Source organism: Callospermophilus lateralis, chromosome 7, assembly GCF_048772815.1.
Source record: "Callospermophilus lateralis isolate mCalLat2 chromosome 7, mCalLat2.hap1, whole genome shotgun sequence".
NCBI lineage: Eukaryota > Metazoa > Chordata > Mammalia > Rodentia > Sciuridae > Callospermophilus > Callospermophilus lateralis.
The window spans coordinates 120712749-120720821 of NC_135311.1; the positions used below are offsets into that span (position 1 = coordinate 120712749).

The 8073-nt window shown below is 43.7% G+C and overlaps 1 pseudogene; it reads left to right on the plus strand.

Annotated features, from left to right (window-relative positions):
• The first annotated feature begins 2821 nt into the window (after positions 1-2821).
• On the plus strand, positions 2822-3710 carry LOC143404509 (small ribosomal subunit protein eS7 pseudogene; annotated as a pseudogene).
• Positions 3711-8073: the final 4363 nt, after the last annotated feature.

An 8073-nucleotide genomic window follows, 5' to 3' on the forward strand; every position in this document is an offset into this window, starting at 1 on the left:
CCTGGGCTGGAATTCCAGCTCTACTATTTAAGTAACTTGGACAAATCATTTAACCTCTCTGTCTCAGGTTCTTCATTTGGGGTTGTGAGGATTAAGTGAATACAGATAACAGTGCCTGGCCTAGCATTATTGTCTACTATCATGATCATCATGATCCTTGTCTTTATCCATGAACTTATTAAATGCCTTTTATTCATTCTGTGGTATTTCATCAACATAGTCTCTCAGCAAGTAAGGCACTTGACTAAGATCCAGGGGATTGTCCCAAAGCAGCTGGCCTGTTCTATAGAATAGTCAAATGGCTTAATAAAGATTTATTTATGGTTCCAGCTTGGAGACATCTTGAGAAGTTCAAGTTTTGTTCTTTAGAATGAAAAAAAAAAAAAAAAGAGAGAGAGAGAGAGAGAGAGGAAGGCCAGGGGAAGGTTTTTGTTTTGTTTTGTTTTGTTTTGTTTCTGTACTGGGATTGAAACTCAGGGGCTCTCTACCACTGAGCTACATCCCCAGTCCTTTTTAAATTTTGTTTTGAGGCAGAGTCTCACTAGGTTTCCCAGAGTAGCCTCAAACTTGTGATCCTCCTGCTTTAGCCTCCCCAGTCTCTGGGATTATGTGACATGGCATGTTTTAAGGAATATAATAGAGCAAGAAAGAACATGAAATGCTCACATTGCCCTCATTTCTCAGCATTTTATGAGTTACTTATATTCATAGTCTTCTTTCTCCATGCTTCATTCTTTTCCCCCAGGCAGAACCTCAGCTGCTTGAAGTTTTTATTCCTAAAGGAACTGAGCCCTTAGTGATCTAGACTTTTAGTACTTTTACTTTGAGTTTGGAAGTACTAGAAGTAGCCCCAGTCACTCCTTCAGGTATGTCCTTCCAGCATCCCCTACCTCCCCCCACTGAGCAACAGGAACCCTATGTTCCTTGATAGAACCATTCACTCCACCTAGGATACTGGTTCAGTGGAAGAGGAGACCAAAGTGGCCAGAGAACTTCCAGTTCAATGGATTTACTCTTTGCTTTGGGGGAAGTATTTCTCCTGTAAGTAGTGAGATTTCTAACAAAAGACCAAAGGTACAGGCATAAGGAGCAAAAGTTTAACCATGAGGCCCTAAATTTAATCCCCAGCGCTGCCCCCTGAAAAAAGAAAAAAAAATCATTTTTTTCTTTGTTCCACACCACCACCCTCCACTTGGTGCTAGGGGTCAAACCCAGAGCTAAGCACATGCTCTACCATGAACCCCTAACCAATCTTTTTTGTTTTGTTTAATTGAGTATAATTATATAACATGAAATTCACCATTTTAAACTATACAATGCAGTAGATGTCAGTATCTTCATGAAGTTTTACAAGTATCACATCTATCTACTTCCAGAACATTTCCATAACTCTACAGAGAAAACTGTTAGTAATCTGTCCCAATAACCTCTTCCCCATGGTAACTACTAATCTACTTTCTGTCTCTAGGAATTTGCCTGTTCTGGATACTTTGGGTAAATGGAATCATAGCTTTGTTGTCGTTTGTGTCTGATTTCTTTCACTTACCATGTTTTGGTCTTTTTTGTTTTGTTTTCTGGTACTGGGGATTGAACTCAGGTACACTCTACCATTGAACTACAATCCACTCCCTTTTTTAAATTTTTATTTTGAAACAGGGTCTCACTAAATTGCCCAGGCTGGCCTTGAACTTGGAATTCTCCTGTGTCAGCTTCCAATCTCTAGGATGATAGGCATGCATCACCACTCCCAGCTGTAGCCTGGCTTTCAAGGCTTACCTATGTTGTAGTATGTATCAGTACTGCATTTCTTTTTATGGCTGAATAATATTTCACTGGATATTGTATAGATATTTTTTGAATATACCATATTGTCTTTATCCACTGGCAGACATTGACATTGTTTCCACTTTGGCACTACTGTGAAAAATGTTGCTACTATGAATATTGGTGTACAAATATCCATTTGAATCCCTGCTTTCAATTCTTTGGGGAATATGAAATGGAATTGCTGGATCCTGCTGTAATTCTATGTTTAGTGTTTGAAGAATTGCTGTACTGTCTTCCCCAGCAGCTGTAGCACTTTACCCACCAGCAATGCACAGGGTTCCGAATTCTCCACATTTTCATCAACACTTACTAGTCTTTTTAATTATAGTCATCCTAGTGGGTATGACATAGTTTTGATTATATCCCCCTAATGATGAATGTTGTTGAGCATCTTTCATGTACATTGACCATTTGGTTTTTTGGAGAAATATTTGAATCATTTGCCCATATTTAAATTGGTTTTTTGTTCTTGTTGAATTATAAGAATTCTGTGTCTATTCTGGCTCTCTCTCTCTCTCTCTCTCTCTCTCTCTCTCTCCCCCTCTCTCCTCCTCTCCCTCTCTCCCTCTCCCTCTCCTTCTCCCTCTCTCCCTCCCTCCCTCCCTTCCTCCCTTCCTCCCTTCCTCTTTTGTGGTGATGGGAATTGAACCAAGGGCTTTGTGCATATGAGGCAAGCACTCTACCAACTGAGCTAGATCCCCAGCCCCTGGGTGTAAGTCTTTTAATAGATAGAAAATCGATATCTCTTATCCAAAATGCTTGGGGCCAGAACTATTTTGGATTTCAGATTTTTTTTCAGGTTTTAGAGCATTTATATAAACATAATGAGATTTCCTGGAGATGGGATCCAAGTCTGAACATGAAATTATTTTTTTATTTTACATATCCTTATACACATAGACTGAAGGAAATTTTATACAATATTTTTAATGGGCCTGCATTTTGACTGACCCATCCCACAAGACCAGCTGTGGAATTTTTCACTTGTGGTATCATGGCAGTACTCAAAAAGTTTCGGATTTTAGACAATTTTGAATTTCAAAATTTTAGATTGGGGATGTTCAACCTGTATATGATTTGCAAATATTTTTTTCCATTCTGTGGCTTTTCACTTGGTCTACTTTCAAAGTAACAATTATAATTAGTAGTGGCTCTTTGCCTACTAACTCATCTAACTCGTCACCTTCCTGATTGTGCCAGAGTTTGTAGCCTTTCTGGGAATTATTTCTGGAGGCTTACTTAGAGCTCACTCCAACAGCTCTTGTAACTATTATTTTAAGCATCTACTTTCTCCTTTTCCTAAGCTAGCTTTCAACAAGGAGAAGGCCACGTTCAGCTCAAGTGCCATGATAGAGAGGTCCAATAAGCCTGATGAGTTGAGCACATCAAGGTGTTGCTGTTGCTAGACATGAACTTGACCTTGAGGCTCAGCCACGGGAGCTGAATAGCACAACAGTCAAGGAAATTGAAGTTGGTGGTGGTTGGGAAGTGAACATAATCTTTGTTTCCATTCCTCAGCTGAAATCTTTCCGGACATCCAAGTCCAGCTAGTACAAGAAGCAGAGAAAAAGTTCAGCAGGAAGTATGTGGTCTCAGTTGCTCAGAGGAGAATTTTGCTTAAGCCAGTTAAAAGAAAATCCATATGAAAAATAAGCAGAAGCATCCACAGACTGACAGCTGTGCACACCACACTCCTTAAGGACTTGGTCTTCCCAAGTAAAACTGTGGGCAAGGGCATCCAAGTGAAGTTGGAAGGCAGCTGGCTTATAAAGGTTCATGTGGACACAACCCAGAAGAACAGTGTGCAATACAAGGGGGGAATTTTTACTAGTGTCTTTAAGAAGCTTGTGGGTAAGGATGTTAATTTTGAATTCCCTTTCTGAGGCCTGGGGATATAGCTCAGTGGAGGAGCATTTGCCTAGCTCGTGCAAGGCCCTGGGTTCCACCCCCAGGAGCCCCACATTAAAAAAAAAAAAATCCCTTTCTGATTAAAATAACTAGAGGTGATTTGTTTCCCAGGACTGATCCCTGATAAGCAGAATGATTTGAATCCTTAGACTGAATTGACAGCACATCACTTTGCCAGAGCTGAAGTACAGCCAAACTATAACAACAAATTCCTAGAAAGCCAGAACTGAAAAGCCTTTAGATCAACTGATCCAACCCCTGCATTGGACAAAGAAATAAATTAAAGAAGACACAGAAACCATGAAGCGGAGTGTCTGCAGCTCCCTCAGCCTCCTCCCGAGGCCAGTGCACCTTCACTGATCCAGCATCATGAATCATAGTGATCTAGGTCATGTAAATGTAGTGGGGCCGCCCTGTCAACTCTGCTGGAGCCGCCTGGGTGCAGGATTGGGCCCCAGCCAAGTGCTGTCATGAATAATCCAGACGTGATGGAGGCCGACCTCTGACGGTGGGAGACTGTTTGGCGAGAGAGACACACATGCTGGGGGCACACCCAGAGAGCACAGTGCTAGAGCACAAGCCTGTCATTGTTCCTCTGCTCCAGGCACCTGCTTGGGTTTGCTGACAGCTTCCCCTGATCATCTCACTTTGTTTGTGTCCTTACCATGGTCCCCATTACTGAAAGTCATCTGAGCCTGGATCTTGCACACCTGAAGGAGCTCATGAACATTCTCAAAGGTGGCCAGAAATTGTCTGGAGATGACACCTAGTCAGATGGAAAAACAAGCATGCCACAGACCCAACTCTAAATTCCAGACACCTTGCTCTCTGCACTCTGACATGCTGTCTCCTGCACTGAGACAGCAGGCTCCGTGGGTGAACCGTGTCAACACAAGAAGACAGCTGACACTGGGAGGTTGAGTTCTGAGGCCTCAGTTGTCATCTGAGGGAGAACAAGGCAGGGGAGCTGGCCCTCATCCCAGCCTGAGCTGGAAATGCAGCTGAAGTTTGATTTGGGGGTCTGTCTGTATGCATGGATTGGAGAAAGTTCTAGATCTGGATATGGTTCCCAATGTGCCACCCCTCAGGCACCTGCCTTTGAAGAAATTCACTTATTACTCACTGGATGCAAGCAGCTGCTCTTTTCCAGGCTTCATCTCTTTGGTGTTACTATAACAGAATACTTGAGACTGGATAATTTATATAGAACAGAGATTCACTTCTTACAGTTCGGAGGCGGGAAAGTCCAAGGTCGAGGGGCCAACATCTGGCAAGAGCTTTCTTTCTGCATCATTCCATGGCAGAAGGGAGAAGGACAAAAGAACATTATCATGTACTTGCATGGGGTGGGGCAGAGAAAGAGAGATAAACTTGCACCTCCAACCCATTTATTATTAGAGGCCTAGGCCAGAGACCTGACTTGGGGGGTTCCAACAAAGATCTGGCCATTCACCATCCCAAAACGAGCAGCAATTATAATGGTGAAAAGCAGGAAAGGAAACTTTAATCCATATGGCCACATTGGGAAAGCAAAGTGAAATCCAGCATCTTAGCCCTATCTACGGGTTGCTGACAGGACCTTTAGGTTTAAATAGAAGAAATGGGGCAGGGGGTAAGAGGTATGCATAACTAAACAGTCTTGATCTAACTATGGTCTGGTTGATCATCCTCTCCATTCTGGTTCTGCAAGGTAGCTCTGGTTGATCACTTGAAGGGGCAATTTCCACTTGCTACTCAGGATGTTTATCCATCAGGCCTGTGGTCCTGCAGGGGACAATTCAGTCCCCCTGACATGATTGCTCCTGTTGGAGGAAGCAGTCTCAACAGAAGACTTCTAGGCACCGCTCCAGGGGTCCGAAACAGGCTGCTGCAAGTCTGTGCAAATCTGACCTCAGTCTGAAAGGATGATGAGAGGGATCAGGTAAATTTAGGGCTAATAAACTTGTATTACCAGTTTGGAGATGAGCATGCCTCAAGTGATTAACGTGCCTATCTGCAGAGCTGAGCAGGAACCTGACCCAAAGTTTAATAAAGGAGACAAATGCAAAATGAAAGCAGAGATACTAAGCTTTATCCTGTTTTGCAGTCACTCATGTGGCATCTGCATGTCTAGGTAAAGACTCACTGCCTAGAGAAAGGCAGCCTAAGTCTCAGTTACACTTAAAAAAAATGCAGCCCAGTTACATTTTTTAAATTGACATAATTATTCCATTCACAAGGGTGGCACCCAGGGCTGGGGTTTTAGCTCAGTGTAGACCATTTGCCTAGCACATGTGAGGCACTGGTTTCAATTCTCAGCACCACATAAAAAATAAACAAAGGTATTGTGTCCATCTATAACTAAAAAAAATATTTTTTTAAAAAGATGGTGCCCACATGCACTAACTACCTCCCACTGCTCCCCCAACACTGCTGCATGGGAGATTAAGTTCCCAACACATGCTTTTGGGGGGACACACTTGAGCTAGGGCACAAAAATTGACACCCATAGACAGGGACCCAGATGGAGGAGCTGGAGAAATCACCCATGAAAATATGGCACTTGAAAGCATAGGGGTGAATGTGAGAAGAATTGACTTTCTCTTCTCATCAGCCTCTAACTAGCAGCCAGGGAAAGGGAGAAGGAGAACCCGGAAGGACCAGAATAATGGAAGCTGAGGGGGTGAGGGCTCTGGCAGGGAGGCAGGGTCATCACGGTCAGCAGACAGGTCAGGCCACTGAGGGCTGCGTTTGTCATGTGGAAAGTCAACTTTAGAGAAGCAATCTCAGGAGATGACAGCATAGTAAATTGATTTCCTTTGGCTGAGAAGCAAGTAGGAGGTGATGAGTGGAGACAGTGGCCAACTCTACCAGGAAGTGAGTTTTGCCTTTTAGTTGAAGAGACTTCAACATGTTCAGAGATGCAGGAAAAGATAGGAAGGGGAGGGAGAGAGTGACAGGATAAGAGGGAGAGGAAAGCATTTGGTGGGTCTTTGTCCCTAAAATGGAGGGATGATCCAGGGCACTGCAGAGGGGTTGGCCATGGTCATAAGAAGGAGCCTGTCCCCTGTCAGCTTGGAAGGAAGGTAGGGTGGCTGTTAGTGAGTTGAAAATGAGAAAATATGAAATGCCTAACACAGAACAGACTGTAGGTAAACACCAATCCCTTCCTCCCCTCCCCTGCTGTGCAGTTTCAGTCCTCTGAGGCCACATGTGACATCACTTTGGGACAAGGCTGAAGAACATGATGGGCTGGAAAAATTAAGATCAAACCTGAATTTTGCTTTTCTGGACTTGCAGGGGAATCGAGGCTGCTTTCTCCTGGGGTTCCTAAGCTGAGAAGATGGAGGCATGGATCTTTCAGAGACCACTAGTGGACAGAGACTGCCTGACATTAGAACAGGCACAGAGCAAAGCGGAGCTGACAGGGAGGCAAGAGGCAGCTATACTCTTGGACTACACCAGGTGATTTTTTTTTTTTTTTGGTAGTTGTAGATGGACAGATGCCTTTATTTGTTTATTTTTATGTGGTGCTAAGGATTGAATCCAATGCCTCCCACATGCTAGACAAACACTCTGCCACTGAGATGCAGCCTGAGCCCCAGGTGATGTCGTTTTAATACTCTGATCTAATCATGCCTGAAGCCCCTAAATTTTCAGTTTATTAATCCAACAGTTTTCTTCCCCCCACCCAAAGTCCATTTCAGTTAGGACTCTGTCCTCTCTAACTGAAGAAGTTCTGACTAACACAATGAGTAGAGTGTTGCTTGTTATATATTGTCACTATAACTAAATACCTAAGGCAATTTGTATATAAAGAGAAAAGATCTTGTTTTTGCTCATGGTTCTAGAGGTTTTGGTCCAAGATCAGGCTTCCCAATCATTCTGGGCCTCTGACCAGAGTGGTACATTGTGGAGTACATGACAACAAACTCACTTACATCATGAGCCAGAAGCAGAGAGAGAGGTCAGCCTGGGGTCTCATAGTCCCCTCCAAGGGCCCAGCTCCAGTGAGCTGAGAACCTCCCACTAGGCCTCACCTTGCAAAGGTACCACCACCTCCCAATAGCACCCCTATGGGGCCCAATGTCCTTTGACACATGGACCTTTGGGGAACACTCCTCTAAATTGTGACACTAGTGATGGTTCCTAATTCTCAGACTTGGCTGCATGGAGGTGGATTGAAGATCAGTGAGGAATCCCTGGTCCTGGGCCAGGAAGATAGTGGCCCTTGAGGAGCAGCTGCATAGCCAAAGTCGCCTGAAGCTCAGATCATGTCCTAACATGAATAGAAACATTAGAAGACTTGGTAGAACTAAGTCAGGAGTTAATAGTATACTGGCCATTTTCCCAAATCTT